This window comes from Peromyscus californicus, unplaced genomic scaffold (genome assembly GCF_007827085.1).
Source record: "Peromyscus californicus insignis strain IS unplaced genomic scaffold, ASM782708v3 Scaffold_16__1_contigs__length_79575227, whole genome shotgun sequence".
Lineage (NCBI taxonomy): Eukaryota > Metazoa > Chordata > Mammalia > Rodentia > Cricetidae > Peromyscus > Peromyscus californicus.
In genome coordinates this window covers 34,707,863-34,728,107 of record NW_026294458.1, presented here as the reverse complement: position 1 = coordinate 34,728,107, position 20,245 = coordinate 34,707,863, and positions in this window count along the sequence as shown.

Here is a 20,245-nt window from a genome sequence, read left to right as displayed (position 1 = left end):
TATCTATCTTGCTTGCCCCAGAACACACTTTCCTTCATTTAAATAGGACAGGACTGAATTTTCTAGTGCAGCTGAACGCATGCTGGAAATGAAACATGTACAAAGCTGCATACTTAAAGCATTAAATATGTTTCTTTAAGTTTCCATAAATAATTGTATAAAGGTCACTAGTATATATGAGTTTTTGAGACAAGGTTTCTCTTTGTAGCCCTGACTGTCATGGAACTAAATCTGTAGACCAGGCTGGCCTCAAACTCAAGGAGATCCACCTGCCTCTGCCTCCTGAGTGCTGGGATTAGAGGTCTTCATCACTACCACCTAGCCATTTTAATATTTTTAAGAATACATTTAGGGCCCTTTGATGTTTAGGAAGAAAGAAAGGAAATTTGGAAATGGAAGGTTTCATTTTATTCTTTCTTCAGCACGAAGTTCTCAAAATACAACACCTCCACCCCATACATACACTCATAATTGTGGCATCTGTTTGGTTTTGTTTTGGAGCATAAAATATACCAACTTATGATTTAGGGAAGAGTCACTGAGGAGACTCACTCTGGTGACTTGCAGAAGATTCAGCTGGATGGTTATCATGCTCTCAGTCGGGTTCACTCAGATGCCTAATGAGCTGAGGTCACTTTGGTTTCAGACAGCTCCAGCTGTAACAGTCCTCTTTGTTCTGCATGTTTCCTTGTCTTCTGAAAGGTTAGCTTAGGCTATCCCCAGGGAAACTGGGCAGATTAAGAGGAGGCTGATGAGAATGATTCTTCAGCCCATGTTAGGGTGCAGTGCGTTTCCTCAGCTACCATCAACTGTGTGAAGTAAGTAATAATGCCCTCTTGATTCAAGGGATGATTGAATAGACTGAACCTCTCTGTAGGAAAAAATTAAATGGCATATTGTTACCACATAACAACATATCACATAAAAAGGGAAGAATAATTGCAGCTATTTTAACAATCTACCTTATGCCTCGGGTTCTGTATTACACACTGGCATTCCCTTGAGTGAGTCATGCTCATTTTACTTCCATACCTTGCACATGCACAACGCCCTCCTGTCTCTCCACTCCCCTTCTTCTCCTTCAGCTTTCATGTTGGTGTCAAAATTATGACAATATTATTTCCATCAGGATGGTTTCGCTGTTCTCTGGACTAGTTAGGTTCCATTCATAACCGTTGGCTTATGCACCGTTACAAAAATCTGCAGCTTTCCAGTGTTGCAATGGCTCCAACTCTTGAAGATAATGAAGAGATTTTCATTTATCTATTTCAATAACCCGGATCAGTTCTCATGTATAGTAGATACACAGAACTGTTTATGTCCACAGGAGGTATATTAGAAATTTGTATATAATTACCAATAGTGATAATAAGAATATCTTTTCTAAGCATCATCTTCAAATGTTGTCTCCCTCTCAGCCAACCAGAAAATACATGAGAGTTCATAAAATTAGTTCAAATAGCCAATGCTTTTAAAAAGTCAGAGCAACTGAACTGTTATATCCAATAACTTTTTCTCCAAAAGACAAAATTGAATCTTTAATGTTATCAACTAATTCAGACACTATAACTTATACAGAGTGTTAAAAAAGTAATGGGCCTGGAAGTCAGTCCTGAAGGCCCCCATTTGTCACCTCCATGAGGATTTGTTACAATTTATTACTACCCTATATTTTTTAGGCTACAATCAACTTTCCACTGTTTGGCACACAGAGCGAAGTCTAGCATTTTACTCATTAACTCTCCTGATAGGCTGTCAAAAGTCCCACCTGAACTCCTGTTAAATTGCATCAACTTCTGCACCCTCATATAATTACTTGGTTGCTGCCACACAGAGCTATAAATTCTCTGATAAGACCCAATTTTCCTTTTTAGCAACCTGAGATACCATCTCCTATTCTGTTCCTTAAATGAACCAAATTGTCTGTTTCTTATAAAGGCTTTCAAAATCTTAGCTGTTTTAATTCCATTCCCTAGCTCCTTATCTTTCAAATGCAATACCTATACATATTTTACATGATTATTCCACTTTCCTCTCCAAATTTTCTGCCACCCATTTACTAGCAGTTTAATAACACCAATTAAAGCCATGAAGTGCTTGACAAAAGCATCCTTCTTCTATGTCTCCAAATAAGTGGAATACATTCAATTGTCACATCTGGTGTATGGATTTCTACACCAAGTTTTACTGTAACAGGGAAAGCGCTCTCATTTTGAGTTTCTTAAAAGTATACTGTTTGAGTGAGTGATAGAAAAGTCTGATGTCTATAGGAAGTTTTTGTTAGCTTCTCCTTTAGCTAAATCTATATCTTGAAAATATTTCAGGGACAGAAATTTATGTTGGTTTGATTATAAGATTTATTAATGACTTTTTCATATTGTTCATCATTTTTTGTGTAGGTTTTGATCTATTGGTTGTGAACCTTAGTCCGCCATGTCTGGTTCTGTTCCCAGTGTGGCCTTGAACTCATGGAGTTCCAGATGGATCTCTGCCTCCCGAATGCTAGGATAAAAGGTGTGTGCTACCATTGCCTGGCTTCTATGTTTAATATAGTGGCTGGCTTTTTCCACTGATCCTCAGATAAGCTTTATTGGGGTGCACAAAGAAAATATCACCACAATCAATATTAGTTTTTTTCCTCCTTTTAGCTTCTCTCATTTGTTTGTAGATAGGTAGTGTCCTCTTACCTTCATACAGACTTTCCTGTGTGTATGCCTGTGTTTTAATATCTTTAGGAAAACACCATTCACATTGGATTTGCATTCATTCACATAATTTCGTTTTACATTAATTGCCATTGCAAAACCCAAGTAAGATCATATCTTGAGACTCTGGAAGTTAGAATTTCAACAAATAAATTTTATAGGCACACAATTTAGTCTGTAACCACTTAAAAATGCAAAAATATTTGAGATGGCTATGTTTGTGCAAATTTCATTATGTTATTGTTTTTAACAACTGAGTAATACTCCATTGTGTATATGTACCACGATTTCTTTATCCATTCTTTGGTTGAGGGACATCTAAGTTGTTTCCAGTTTCTGACTATTATGAATAAAGGTGAAATGAACATGACTGAGCAAGTATCCTTGTGGTAGGATACAGCATCCTTTGGGTATACATGCTCAAGAGTGGTATAGTTGGGTCTTGAGGTAGATCAATTCTCAATTTTCTAAGGAACAACCTTATTGATTTTCGTAGTAGTTGTACAAGTTTTCATTCCCACCACCCATGGAGGAGTTTTCCCCTTGCTCCACATCCTCACCAGCATGAGCTGTCTCTTGTGGTTTTGATCTTAGCCATTCTGACAGGTGTGAGATGGAATTTGGTCATTTTGGTTTGCATTTCCCTGAAAAATGGCTAAAAATGTTGAACATTTCTTTAAGTGTTTCTCAGCCATTTGAGATTCCTCTGTGGATTATTCTGTTTAGATCTGTAGTCCATTCTTAATTTGATTAATTGGTTTGTTGATATCTAGTTTCTTGAGTTCTTTATATATTTTGGGTATTAGCCCTCTGTTGGATGTGGACTTGGTGAAAAAATTTTCTCTTTCTGTAGACTGACAATTTGTCCTATTGATGGTGTCCTTTGCCTTACAAAAACATCTCAGTGTCATGATGTCCCCTTTATTGATTGCTGTTCTTGGGGCCTGTGCTTTCAATGTTCTGACCCTTTTCCTCTTACTGGTTTGCCATGTTCAGCTATGATATGAGAATTTGTGCCCAGTCTTATTGTGTCTTGCTATGCCAGGCTTTGTGGTGGATATCCCTGGCAGGCTTGCTCCTTTTTTTTTTTAAAGGGAAACAGAGGAGTGTTGCTAAAGTTTTCCTGCCTGGCCCACAGTCAGGACAAACTCTCTCACCTGCCAGTCCCACAGCCCCTCAGACCCGACCAAGTAAACACAGAGGCTTATATTGGTTACAAACTGTATGGCCGTGGCAGGCTTCTTGCTAACTGTTCTTACCGCTTAAATTAATCCATCTCCATTAATCTATACCTCGCCATGTAGCTCGTGGCTTACCGGCATCTTCACATGCTGTTTCTCATCATGGTGGCTGGCAGTGTCTCTCTGACTCAGCCTTTCACTTCCCAGCTTTATTCTCCTCCTTGTCCCGCCTATGCTTCCTGCCTAGCCAATGGCCAATCAGTGTTTTATTTACCAACCAATCAGAGCAACACATTTGCCATACAGAACATCCCACAGCAGAGGAGTAATTGATCTGGGGGAGAGGAGAAGTTGGGGGAGGGAGTAGGAGGAGTGGTGAGAGGGGAAACTGTAGTCTGGATGTAATGTATGAGAAAAGAATAAAATATTAAACAAACAAACAAAAACCCTCAAAGCCTACCTGCTGTGATTCACTTGCTCTAGGATAGCCTCATATCCTAGAAATTCAATAAACTTTCCCAACAGTGTCACCTGCCAGAATCCAAATGTTCAAACACATGAGCCTATAGAAGGCATTTCATTTCACATTCAAACCATAACTCTCTGCCCTTGGTTCCCATAGGCTTATGGACATCTAACAATGCACGACGCATTTATTCCAACTTCAAAACTACTCATAGTCTTACCAGTTCAAGCATTGTTAAAAACTCCATCATTCAAAGTCTCTTCTGAGACTATAGGCAATTTCTGAATTATGAACCCTATAACATCAATAACCAATTTTCTAGCCCTGGGTAGTTGCCTAGATTTTCAGTGACAGGATGATTTTCTTCTTGCTGAGGAGAGGTCTTAAGTCAATTAAAGACTTGTTAGTTACCAATAGACATGTTAATATGGACAAGGGAAAACTCACAAAGTAAAGTATTGAAAACAAATAAGGAATGCTGAGAGCTGTAAAAATAGTCTACCCTAGGGAAGAGCACAAAAACAGGTTATCCAATATCCCTGAAAACATATATACAAGTAACATGGTACAGAGGGAATAGGTTTCATTTACGTATCTAGGAATGTATATGTATGTATACACACACACACACACACACATACACACACAATTGTAACAACAGTTAATGGGAAAAAAGGCCATGAATTTGAAAGAGAGCAGGGGAGTGGGGTACATGTGAGGGTTTGTAGGGAGGAAAAGGAGGGGGAAGATGATATCTCTAATAATAAAAAATTTTAAAAATTATACAGTTAAAGTATACAATGGTATTGAGTGATCATTCTCATCCCCAAAATGATCTGGCAAACACCAAACCACTTAGCACCATGTCTGGCATCTGGGACTTGGAATGAAACACTCTAGGTTCTATAGAGCTTAGGTAGGTTTTGTAACTCTGTGACTTGCATCATAAGACTTGGCAACACAGTTTATTTTATTTATTTATTTATTTATTTATTTAGCTATTCATTTATTTATGGTACATGTGTATGTGTGTATATGTGTGCATGTGTACATGTGCATGTAGAAGCCAGAGGACATCTTAAGCACCATTCTTTAGGCACTGTCCACTTTTATTTTTTGATAGGATCTCTGAACAGCCTAGAACTTGCAAAGAGTGCTAGCCTGACTAGAAAAGAAGTCCCAGAGACTCAATTGTCTCCACTTCCTTTGCATTAGGATTAAAGTGCATGTCACCACACTTGGCTTATTTTTCACTGTTGTTCTGGGAATCAAACTCATGTCCTCATGTGCGGTGGAATAATCCTCTTATACACTGTAAATATTTGTCACTCAAATTGGTTTAATAAAATGCTGATTGGCTGGTAGTCAGGCAGGAAGTATGGGCAGGACAACCAAACTAAGGATGCTAGAATGAAAAAGGGCAGAGTCAAGAGAGACTCCAGCCAGACACCCAGGAAACCAAACATGTAGAAAATGAGGTAACAAGCCATGAGCCATGTGTCAGAGGATAGATAAGAAATATAGGTTATTTTAAATGTAAGAGTTAGCTAGTAACAAACCTGAGCTATCGGCTGAGCATTTACAATTAAGTCTCTGTGTTGCTTATTTGGGAAGCAGGTGGTCAGGACAAAAAAACTCTGCCTACATTCATGGATACCAGAAAAGCACTTTGGTGACTGAGCTTCCTCTCTCGCCCAATAAGTTTCAATTTACTCATGGATTATTCATGTTTATCAATTATTACTTTGTAATCAGATTATTACTCATTTTATAGCATTCCCTCAAATTCTGCATTTATCATTGTAATAATTTGAATAGTGCTTCTTAAAAATGTATGTCCTATCTATGTCACCAGAAAATATGATTTGATTTGAAAATTGTATTTTTAAAAATATAATAAGTTAAGCAGATTATATGAGCTCATCCTGAATTTACAAGAGGGTTTTGAGTCATAAAGGAAAGAAAGGGGATATTGGTTACCCAGAAAAGATGATGCAAGGGTAGAAATAATCTTCAGGTTACATGTGGATTCATAATTTTCTGAATAGTTGAGGAGTCCACTAATAGTCCTTAAGCATAGGGTTCTGGTTAGTTAGTAGAAAAAAATATATAATGTGATGAGTCTAATTCCTTGTGTAGCCAGTATCTGATAACTAAGTGGCAGTTTTCCATTCTAGTTATTGCTGTTTTACATTGTTTAATATCTGGCCTCATGATATCTTTGCAACTAAATTTCTAGTATGCCTATTCCATTGGACAAATTACATATCTTAATGTGCTTAAAAATAATTAGCTCTAATGGAATCTGTTGCATGATGGTGAGAGAAATAAATCAGAAAGGAAGAATTAAGAGTAATCTGGAAAAAATATTCCAAATATTACAATTTATGCCACATACTTCTAAGTAGCCACAAGTTAAAGAAATATCAAGATAAATTGGAAAATATTTTGAGTGAAATTAAATTAAAATAAAATGCATCAAAATAAACAGAATATCACTAAAGGAGTTACAGAGATGGAGAACTACAGTTTTACCTGTTAATATTAGAGCCGGGTGGTGGTGGCGCACGCCTTTAATCCCAGCACTCGGGAAGCAGAGGCAGGTGGATCTCTGTGAGTTCGAGGCCAGCCTGGTCTACAGCGCGAGATCCAGGAAAGGCGCAAAGCTACACAGAGAAACCCTGTCTCGAAAAACCAAAAAAAAAAAAAAAAAAAAAAATTAGAAAAAAAAAGTTTAAACAAAATCACCATATTCCAAACCTATTAAATATTCTTACATTTTTTAAATTCAATTTATGTTACATTATAAACCCATCTCTGATTAAGCATAGAACTATAAGATTCCTAATTTCTTCATCTCAATTTAAGCATAAACAACATAGACAATTGGCAGAATAGGTAATAGTAACACTTATCTGCACATACCCTTCTTTTCTTTCCCATAACAACTATACATCTTTGTATGTACATACATACATGTGCATACATACACTTACACATATGTATTTTCTGGGATAACATGGAAGAAAATTTGCTTTGCAATTGTGGTTAAAAATGAAAGTCTACTATAGCAGTCTCTCCTTTTAAGCTTGATATTCATTCCTATGTCAGTTATAGTTTGAAATCTCCACACTCTTCGGTGTCTTGTGTGTTTGTAGGGAAACAGGATTTGGATACATGGATCTAGTCTCACTCAGGCTTTCTGCTACCACTTTCTCCTCAAATAATAAAAACACAACCATATGCATTGTCTCAGATTTTCCATGCATACTTGACTGGCTGCTGGTATGTACAAACACAGGCTAAGTTCACCCAAATCATAACAAAAGAGCAATGAACTTTATAACAGAGTTGCCTGTTAGCAGGACTCCCTTCAAGGATGTTGGATGAAATGCTCACTTGTTATTTCCAACATCTTTTACAAACAAAATTCATATTTTAATAGTTTAAAGTTAAACAAGTGTTTTTACTTTTTTGTTTGTTTGTTCGCTTGTTCTTTGAGACAAGTTCTCTCAGCATAGCCTTGGCTGTCCTGGAACTTACTATGTAAACCAAACTGGCCTCCAACTCAAAGATCCACCTTCCTCTTCTTCCCACATGCTAGGATTAAAGGGGTGTGCCACCACCACGCCCTGCTATACAAGTTTGCTTTTTTAATGAGTAGATTGAGTTGTCCTGAGGAGACCTGTGCTTTTCTGAAGGGAAATGGAGGAGGAGTGGATCTAGGGGAGAGAGGAGTGGGTAGGAAGGATGGAGGATGGGGAACTCTGGTCAGGATGTAATATATGAGAGAAGAATAAAAAAAGAATATAGCAATTCATTCATGTCAAGGAAGCCATAATATAAGTTTTCTAAACTTATAGAAGAACTCATGAATTTCAAAGTTCACATAAAATATTTTAAATCATTTTAGAAAACTTGGCTATATGTTATAGGTCAAAAGCATAACACATGGTTACAAAAGGTCCTAAAATACAACATTTTGCTAAAATGTTAAGGATTTCATTGTTTCTCAAAATTAATTCCAGGTAAGGTTGAATTTTTTATATTCATAATGAGTCTGAATATGTATAATTCAAGTGGGTGTTCTAATTAAGTAGGAAGTAATTCCTCCTGTGCTAACTAAAGAGGGAGTTTGTGTTGTGTCTCATTTTGATGTGATTCATGGACAAACAATGTAATGAGCACTCAGTACCTGGAGATTCTGTGGCGGCTGCTTAGCAAAAGAAAAAAGAAAGAATATCAAGCAATACAAGATTCAAAGTTATCTGTTCATTCATTTCAAATTCCATATTTTTTTTCATTTCTATGAATTATTGTTTTATGAGTAGACTCTCTAATAACTCTCATAATGAACTCCAAACTTGTATCAGTCTATATAAACATGTGAAAACCATAAGTTATTCAGGTAGTCTACCTCAAAATGTTAAAAAAAAACATCATCAAACACTCTCATTAAGGTATTGGTCATGAGATTTAAGAAAGAAAGTCTGAAATATAGGGAAAACAGAATATATAAAGCAGTTCCAATGTTTTATTTTCACCTACACTATGAGCAATGACATTTTGAGTTCATTGATGACTCCCATCAAATGGTACAAAATATGCAGAAAACATGACATCCTGTTTCCAATTCCATTCTATGGGAATAAGTTGTAAATGTGATTTCTGTGTAAAATAAGAGTTTTTAAATAGATATATAATGTAAACTATTGAAGGAACTCTGCTCTTCTAGACAGTTGGCTTTGTAATCTACCTCTTTACCTCTTTTTTGTATTATCTTATACTTTCTCTATCCTCAGTCAATGTCTGCTTTATAGCAAAATATCTCCTGTACCTGGATCTCTCTGTTTTTCACTCTAATTTATGCAAACTATCACATCTACTTCACCTGCTCCACTCGCAAAATATCTTTAGCTTTCTCCATGATGCTATTTCCTTCTCTGTCACGAATGGTTCCCATCCTGGATCAGCTATCCTGGAAGATAGTTCCATGTCAGCTTGGATATCCATCTTTCATGGCATGAAGAATAATATTGCTTTAATCTCATTTCTGTATCTCTGAATCAGAAGGCAGAAAAATGTACCTCATATATTTTCTGTGTCAAGCTCCAAACTGTTACGTATTTACCTAATGAATGGTGACAGGTACACCACAGATGATTGCCTGATCATTTGCTGTTCACGAACATAGGCAACAGTACAGATAGGGACTGGACAAAGGATAAAACTATCCAAGTCACCAAAAAGAAATATAATTCATTGAAAATATCTGTTTTGCTAAACAAAATGAAAAAATGAGCACTAAAATAATTTTGTGTTCATGATTTTCAAAGAAAATATTAGTGACATTCTTCAAAGTCAATTTGCCATGAGATAAAACATTATAGTCACATTTTAACATAAAGGAAAATGAAAATTCATTTTTATAAAAATATTGTAATGAGAACAGAAACCCAAGAAATGGTTCAAGACCATTTGACCCACTTTTGGAATTTGTCTCCCCCAAAAGAGAAAACCAAACGAAAAGAGCAAAGAAAGGGAAAGGTTCTATATCAAACCCAGGGCTCAATGCTAGGCTCCAAACACGTCCACCCAACTGACAAACAGATGACGAGGTCGTTTGAGAATCATTTGAATCCAACACACTTGAAATTAGAAAGCATGTTTTTGTACTGAGCTGGGACTCAGGGATTTTTGTGGCCAGAATTCAATTGTTTACACAATAAACCTGGGGACTGTCTTTAAATCCCACTTTATTTGGTTTATCAATTAAACACAAAGCTCTTCCCATTTGCTGATTCCAATTACCTCCTTCTCTCTTTTCTTCTATTACCTTAGCCCAGGGATCTAGCATCCCTCATTTGAAATGCTTCAACAGCCTCTGCTCTTAGTCAACCGGTTTTGCATAATACAAACCAAAGATCATTCTAAAACAGATTTTCTTATCTTGTTGCTTTCTTGAGTAAATCACTTTGGCGTTTATGTTACTGCTCATGCTCATTGCTTTCTAATTTGGCTTAAAAAGCCAAATGATCTTTGCAGGAAGTTTCCATTATTTCCCATGCTATACACTAAATCTGGTTCTCAGGACCTGATTCTTTCCTATATAACTGACCTACTTGTTAGAAGCATTTCCAGCCCATCCCCCTGCTTCTTCAGTCCATGATTCCTAACTGCTTTCTTCACTGGTATTCTTTCCTCTGTTGGAACTTAACAGATAGTAGTACATAGCATCACCCCTTGTTACAACTGCAATAATGAATGCATTGTTTAATTAATAATAAAGTAACTTCCTAGCATATTAGACCCCAGCAAAGGCAGCAGCATCACTATCTATTTATGAATGTATAGATATTGTCTAGTAAACTGAATGGAATAGTTGAATAATGTATGAAAAATGCAATGGCAAGAGAATTAGCTATGTATTCATGTATATTTATAGATATGTGTGTGAATATGTATATATATCACATACATATACAAATATGTATATAAAGAGATAAATAGGTAAGTAGGCATATAGTTATCAGATTGACAATAATGATAATAATAATGACAATTCGTCTTGGCAATGAAGCAGAAAATGGGTGTTGGTATGTATCATGGTGAATCATCTCTTATCTTTAGATTAAGTACTTTAGCAATGTATATAAAAATAAAAATTCTATTTACATTAGTATGTTTAGTTTGGAAATAAATCATATAGTCATTAAAGTTCTACAATGTAAGAACCCATGTTGAAAAATTTCATAAAACTGTTAATAGTGTCTATAAAAATAGAAATTATAATAATAATAAATTAAAAATAATTAATCTTAGAAATACACTTGTGTTCACCATTAAGCCAATCATTGAGTTATTTTTGCATAAACATGTGGCACTATATAATAATGACAAGACACAGAATGTTACAGATGTGAATGTTAAAAGACATATTACAAATAGGTAAAACAAGTTGTTTGAAGAAAGGAATTAATAATATAATTAACTGTACATATAAGTTATACATGCATGTTAATAAATATATAACTATTAGTATCAGTTATCACAGAGAACATTGAGAGGAGAGAGTTACAGAAAGAACAATAAATTCATCCTTATACATCTCTATCACTTGATTTATGACACTCTATTAAGAAGAAAATACATATTTAAATAATATAAAAAGAATCCTGGCTCACCAACCATCCCTTGTGGCACCAGTGATCACCAGAGACATACTCCCCCACAGTGATTGGGAAGAGGTAAGGCCCTGATCCCCAGACTGGATAGCCCAGTTCTCTATCCCCTAGGCCCTGGGGGCACATACTGTGCCCCTCCCCCTCCTGCTATTACAGACTCTGAGACAGGGCAGCAACCTCCTCCCCTGCCCCCTCATGTACCATCTCCTGTATTACCAGAGATCGCCAGAGCCATATGGCCCCCCTGCACCCATTGGGAAGAGGTAAGGCCCTGATCTTGCACCTCCTGCACTAACTGGGAAGAAGAGCAACCACAGAAGCCACAGGCCCCACCTGCCCCAATTGGAAAAAGAGCAACCCAGAACTCCACCAGTACAGCGGAGGAAGAAATGGGTAGATGGCAGTGTCAGACTACATTAAACAACATAAAGAGCAATACGACACCACCAGAACCTAGTGATCCTATAACAGTGAGACCTGAACATCCCAAAGCAGATGATCCAGAAGAAAACGACCTTAAAAACAATTTTATGAAGATGATAGAGGCCCTAAATGAGGAAATGAAAAATTTCCTTAAAGAAATGGAGAAAAAGACAAACAAAAAAATTGGAGGAAATCAAGAAATCCCTTAAGGAAAACCAAGAAATCCAAGGAGGAAAAAAAAGTCAAACAGGCAAAGGAAACAGTTCAAGACTTGAAAATCGAAATAGAGGCAACAATGAAAACACAAACTGAGGGAATTCAGGAAAAGGAAAATTGGAGTAAATGAACAGGAGCTACAGAGGCAAGCATAACAAACAGTATACAAGAGATGGATGAGACAATCTCAGGAGTTGAGAATATGATAGAGGAATAGATTCATCTGTCAAAGAAAATTTTAAATCCAGCAAATTTTAAAAAAAATCCAGTAAATTTGGGACACCATGAAAAGACCAAACCTAAGAATAATAGGGTTAGGGATAGAAGAAGGAGAAGAATTCTAGCACAAAGTCACAGAAAATATATTCAACAAATTCACAGAAGAAAATTTTCACAAGCTAAAGAAAGACTTGCATATGAAGGTACAATAAGCTTACGGAATACAAAATAGACTGGACCACAAAAAATGCCCCCTTGCCACATAATAGTCAAAACACTAAACATACAGAATAAAGAAAGAATATTAAGAGCAGCAAAGCAAAAAGTCAAGTAACATAAAGGCAATCTATCAGAATTACACCCAACTTCTCAATGGAAACTCTGAAAGCCAGAGGGTCCTGGACAAACATTCTGCAGGTACTAAGATAACACAGGTGCCAACACAGACTGCTCTACCCAGAAAAACTTTCAATGACCATAGATGGAGAAAACAAGATATTCCATGGAAAAACCAAAATTAAACACTACATATCCACAAATCCATCCCTACAGAAAATACGAGAAGGAAAATTCCAACCCAAGGAAGTTAGCTGCAACCACCAAAACACAGGCAATAGATAACCTCACACCAGCAAATCCCAAAGAAGGGACACACACACACACACACACACACACACACACACACACACACACACATACACACACACACACACTACCACCACCAAAAACAAAAATAACAAGAGTTAACAATCATTGGTCATTAATAACCCTAAATATCAATAGACTCAATTTGCCTATAAAAAGACACAGGCCAATAGAATGGATACAAAAACAGGATCCATCCTTCTGCTACATACAAGAAACAAATCTCAACCTCAAAGACAGATATTACCTCAGAGTAAAGAATTGGAAAAAGAATTTCCAATCAAATGGACCTAGGAAACAAGCTGGTGTAGCTATCCTAATATCAAACAAAATAGACTTCAAACTGAAATTAATCAAAAGATATGGAGCGGAACAATTCATATCTATCACAGAAAAAATCCATCAAGATGAAGTGTCAGTTCTGAACATTTATGACCCAAATACAAGGGCATCTACAATTGTAAAAGAAACATTACTAAAGCTTAAATCACATATTAAAATCCACACACTAATAGTGGGAGACTTTAACACCTCCCTCTCAACACTGGACAGGTCTGCTAGACAGAAAATTAAGGGAACTAACAGATGTTATAACTCAAATACACTTAACAGACATCTATAGAACATTTCACTCAAACACAAAAGAATATACTTTCTTCTTAGCACCTCATGGAACCTTCTCCAAAATTGACCACATACTCAGTAACAAAACAAATCTCAACAAATAAAAAAAAATGGAATAACCCTCTATATCTTATCGGACCACCAAGGCTTAAAGTTAGAATTCAACAACACAAATTTCAGAAAGCCTACAAACTTGTGGAAACTGAACAATGCGCAATTGAATCATCACTGGGTCAAGGAAGAAATGAAGAAGGAAATTAAAGACTTCCTAGAATTCAACGAAAATGAATGCACAACATACCCAAACCTATGGGACACCCAAACTTATGGGACACTATGAAAGTGGAGCTAAGAGGTAAGTTCATAGCACTAAGAGCCTACATGATAAAGTTGGAGAAATTCAACAATAGCAACTTAACAGCACATCTGAAAGCTCTAGAACAAAAAGAAGTAAACTCACCTAGAATTAAACAACATGAAATAATCAAATTGAGGGCTGAAATCAATAAAATAGAAACAAAAAGAATAATACAAAGAATCAATGAAACAAAGAGTTGGCTCTTTGAGAAAATCAACAGGATAGACAAACCCTTATCCAAACTAGCCAAAAGGCAGAGAGAGAATATCCAAATTAACAAAATCAGAAATGAAAAGGGGGACATAATAACAGACACTGAGGAAATCCAGAGAATCATTAAGTCATACTTCAAAATCCTGTACTCCACAAAATTGAAAAATGTAAAAGAAATGGATAATTTTCTGGGTAGATACCACATACCAAAATTAAATTAAGATCTGATAAATAATTTAAATAGACCTATGACCCCTAAGCAAATAGAAGCAGTCATCAGAGGTTTCCCAACCAAAAAAAGCCCAGGGTCATCGGTTTTAGTGCAGAATTCTACCAGAACTTCAAAGAAGAGCTAATACCAATACTCCTGAAATTGTTCCGAACAATAGAAACAAAGGAATATTGCCAAACTCTTTTTAAGATACTATAGCTACCCTGGTACCCAAACCACATAAAGACCCAACTAGAAAAGAGAATTACAGACCAATGTCCCCCATGAACATTGATGCAAAAATACTCAATAAAATACTAGTAAAATGAATCCAAGAACACATCATAAAAAATCATTCACCATGATCAAGTAGGCTTCATTCAGAGATGCAGGGATGGTTCAACATATGAAAATCTGTCAATGTCATCCACCATATAAACAAACTGAAAGAAAAAAAAAAACACATGATCTCATTAGATGCCGAAAAAATCTTTGACAAAATCCAATATCCCTTCATGACAAAGGTCTTGGAGAGATAAGGAATACAAGGAACATACCTAAACACAATAAAGACAATTTACAGCAAGCTGACAGCCAACATCAAACTAAATGGTGAGAAACTCAAAGTGATTCCACTAAAATCAGGAACAAGACAAGGATGTCCATTCTCTCCATAACTATTCCATATGGTACTCAAAGTTCTAGCTAGAGCAATAAGATAACAAGAGATCAAGGGGATACCAGTTGGGAAGGAAGAAGTCAAACTTTCAGTATTTGAAGATGACAGGATAGTACACATAAGTGATCCCAAAAATTCTACCAGGGAACTCCTACAGCTGATAAACTCCTTCAGTAATGTGGCAGGATACAAGATTAACTAAAAAAAATCAGTAGCCCTCATATAAACAAATGACAAACGGGCTGAGAAAGAAATCAGAGAAATATCACTCTTTACAATAGCCACAAATGATAAAAAATACCTTGGGGTAACCCTAAAGTAACTCTAAGCAAGTAAAGGACCTGTATGGTAAGAACTTTAAGTCTCTGAAGAAAGAAATTGGAGAAGATATTAGAAAATGGATAGGTAAGATCAACATAGTAAAAATGGCAATCTTACCAAAAGCAATCTACAGATGCAATGCAATCCCCATCAAAATCCCAACACAATTCTTCACAGACCTTGAAAGAACAATACTCAGCTTCATGTGAAAAACAAAAAAACAAGGAGAGCCAAAAACAATCTTATACAATAAAGACACTTCTGGAGGCATCACCATCCCTGACTTCAAGTTCTACTACAGAGCTATAATAATAAAAAGAGCTTGGTATTGGCATAAAAACAGACATGCTGGTTAATGGAATCAAATCAAAGACCCTAACATTAATCCACACACCTACAAACACCTGATTTTTGACAAAGAAGCCAAAATTATGCAATGGAAAAAAGAAAGCATCTTCAACAAATACAAATAGATCCTTATCTATCACCCTGCACAAAACTCAAGTCCAAATGGATAAAATACCTCAACATTAATCCAGTTACACCGAACCTCATAGAAGAGAAAGGGGGAAGTACCCTTGAACGCATTGGCACAGGACACCACTTCCTAAATATAACACTAGTAGCATGGACACTGAGAGCAATAATTCATAAATGGGACCTCCTGAAACTGAGAAGCTTCTGTAAGGTGAAGAACATGGTCAATAAGACAAAATGGCAGCCTACAGAATGGGAAAAGATCTTTACCAACCATACATCTGACAGAGGGCTGATTTTCAAAATATACAAAGAACTCAAGAAACTAGACATCAAAATATCAAATAATCCAATTTAAAAATGGGGTGCATATCTAAACAGAGAAGTTTCAATGGAAGAATCTCATATGGCTGAAAGATATTTAAGGAAGTGTTCAACATCCTTAGTCATCAGGGAAATGCAAATCAAAACAACTCTGAGATACGATCTTATGCTGCCAGAATGGCTAATATCAAAAACACTGATGACAGCTTATGTTGGAGACGATGTGGAGAAAGGAGAACATTCTCTGCTACTGATGGGAATGCAATCTTTTAAAGCCACTCTGGAAATCAGTATGGTGGTATCTCAGAAAACTGGAAATCAACCTACCTCATGACCCAGCAATACCACTCTTGGGCCTATACCCAAATGATGTCCAACTACACCACAAGGACATTTGATAGATTATGTTCATAGCAGCATTATTTGTAATAGCCAGAACCTGGAATCAACCTAGGTGCCCTTTAACCAAAAAAATGGATAAAGAAAAGGTGATGCATTTACACAATGGAGTATTACAAAGCTGGGAAAAACAATGTCATCATGAAATTCACTCATAAGGGAATATTAGATGCAAAACCAGGCTGCAATCCACAACCCCAGAGAAACTGGGTAAAGAGGAGGACACTAAGAGGGAAGTGCCTGGATTGCCCTAGGAAGGGGAAATGTTTAAGATCTCCTGGGTAAACTGGGAGGGGGGAATAGAGGGGAGAGGATGGGCAGTGGGAACATGAGGGTTTGAGATGGCTGAGTTGAAGGAGGAAAGGAGAGGGAGAGCAATGAAAGAGATATCTTGACAGTGAACCATTAAGGGGTTAGGGAGAAATCTAGAGCTAAGGAAATCTCCAGGAACCCACAAGGATGTCCTCAGCTAAGACTCATAGCAGTGGTGGACAGGGTGCTTGAACTGGCCTTCTCCTGTACTCAGATTGGTGTTTACCCTAATTGTCATCATAGAACCTACATGCAGTGACTGATGGAAGCAGGTGCACAGGCCCACAGCCAAGCACTTGGCCAAGCTACTGGAGTTCAGTTGAAGAGAGGGAGGAGGAATTATGGGAGCAAGGGGGGTCAATATCATGATGGTGAAAACAGAGATAACTGACTCAAGCTAGTAGGAGCTCAAAGACTCTGGACTGACAGCTGGGGAACATGCATTGGACCAAACTAGGCCCTCTGAATGTTGGTGACAGTTGTGTGGCATGCTGTGTTCCCTAGTAATAAGACTAAGATTTATCCAGGGTACACAAACAGATTTATTAGAGCCTATTCCCTATGGTGCCTTACTCAGCCATAGTGCAGGGGAGAGGGGCTTGGTCTGGCACCAACTTTGTATGTCACCCTGTGTTGACTACCTAACGGAGACCTTACCCACTATGAGGAGAACATGGAGATTGGATGGTGGGGGAGGAGAGGGGAGCAAGGGAAGGGGAGGGAAGGGGAAAAGGGGTTGGCATGTAAAATGAAAAATAAATAATTTTTAAAAAAGAATCCTGAAATGTTACAGTAATAGTACCACATATATCTTAAAAACTGGAGACATTGTAAATGGTGAGATGTTTTATCTCTTTTTACAGCAATTTGAACCAGATCTCTAAGACCTTCTATTCATTTATCACAATTTTGCTTCCATATTGATCTACAGAGCCTTTTACCTGATCCAAACATGTGTCTTCCAAAGTCTTTCCCTTGATGTCTTGGAACCTCTTAGTTTGTCTTGATTGCCTAGTTTCTGAGCATGGGCTGCTCTGAATTTGGCTTGTGTTTGGCATTTATTCTCCCTCATCCTCTGTGCTCAGCTGACAAAGGGAAGACACATGTTTGATTTGCCACTGGCTGCTTCTACAGGTTTGTTTTTCCTAAGGAGAAAAAAAGGACTGGGGGAAGGAAGAAACAAGGAAGGGAAAAGACACCTATTAGAGTTTCATGTTATCCTGCTACAAGTCCATGTTCATCTCATGTTTTACATGTTAAATCAGCCCTCTTCTCTAACTGAAAACTTGAAATCTTAGCTCCAGTTTTCTTTTATTATTGTTGTTGTTGTTAGTTATCTTCTATTTTTTCTTACATTCAAATAAAACCTAAAAACATATTCTTTTGTTTTCATCCAACTCACAAGACCCTTCTCATATTTTCATATCCAAAGTGGTATAAATAGATTATTGAATCCTTACATACATTTTCTATTTCAAAAATCTTCTATATCTATCTCAGCTAACTAATATCATTACCAGAAATATTATCACCTCCAAAATCACACACACACACACACACACACACACACACACACACGCACACGCACACGCACACGCACATGTACACAAATCCTTATCCTTAAAGCTTACTCTACCATCACCTATCACTAGAGCCTTCTTCCAATTTGGGAATTCCAACCCTCACATCACTCACCATTCTTTTCTTCATTTAACTTTCCTTATTTAACAAGGTATACAAGGCCAATTTTTATAAAATTGGCTGTGAAAATACCTCCAATTTCCCATGTTATTTTCTTCTGTTTCACTGATCGGGGTGAAATTGCAGCCCTAGGTGATGTTCATTTATCTTATTTCTTCCTACCTCTCTGCAGTCGATGAACAACACAACCATATGCTTCAACTACCTGAATTTTGCTTGGCCATCAGGGATACTTAGTTACACAGAACTACTTTTACTGCTCAGCAATAATTTCAGACTGCTAATTTAAACATAATCTTCGGTTCTTAGGAGACAGTTCAGCAAAACTCAGCACTATTTACTATCATCACCATTCTGAAAACTTTATTCTCCTTGGTTCCCTTGTCACGTTCTGATATTGCCCTACTTCACTAATGGCATCTTCTCAGTCTTCTCTTTCTGGACCCTGTTCATAGACTGTGATTCAACTTCTCAACTTTCAAATCTTGGTAATCCTCTTACTTTGGGCTCCTTTTCTACAGGATCTCAAGCATTTTCACAGCTTTAGATAAAATTGAAATGCAAACAACTCCAACACACTTTCACTTAAAACATGAATATCAAATTTCTTACTTTTAGATCATTTGTCAATTCATTTGATGCTTCCTAAGTGAAAAAGTCTTCTATCTAATGTTCTTTTATCCAGGTATCCTTATGTGGTGATTTGAACATAATTGGCCACCCATAAGCTCATAGGAAGTGGCACTATTAGGAGGTATGGCCTTGTTGGAGTAGTTATGGCCTTCTTGGAGAAAGTGTGTCACTGGGGGATGGGATTTGAGGTCTCATATATGCTCAAGCCATGCCCAGGGTGTCAGACCACTTCCTGTTGCCTGTGAGCACTATGTCTGCCTGCAAGTCATCATGTCACACCTAGATAAAAATGGACTAAACCTCTGAAAATATAACTCAATCCAATGAAATGTTTTTCCTTTATAAGAATTGCCAAGGCCATCGTGTTTCTTCAGAAACCCTAGGACACAATGTATCAGTAAACAACACTTGTATCTACCCTGTTGTTCACATAAAATATTGAAACATTATAGTGTCTTTACAATTTTCCTCATCCAATTCAACACTACTTCCAAATTATATCATGCTTCCAACTTAATGTAATAACTGGTACTAAATTATATTCTCTATCCATCATCCTACAGGATTATGTATGTATGTTCTTTAAAATACACTTTTGTCATATGACCCACTAAAATAGCAAGATTTTATTTTCTCACTCATGTGCCTGCTTATGTGATTTGTTTTCTAGCTAGTGAAATAAGAGTTGATACAAGTGGTTTAATGTGCTTACATGATTAAACTTAGATTCTCGAACTTGTGTTCACTTTCCTTAAAAAGAACAACACAGCTGGGCAGTTGTGGCACACGCCTTTAATCCCAGCACTCGGGAGGCAGAGCCAGGCGAATCTCTGTGAGTTCGAGGCCAGCCTGGTGTAGAGAACAAGATCCAGGACAGGCACCAAAACTACACTGAGAAACCCTGTCCCAGAAAGAAAGAAAGAAAGAAAGAAAGAAAGAAAGAAAGAAAGAAAG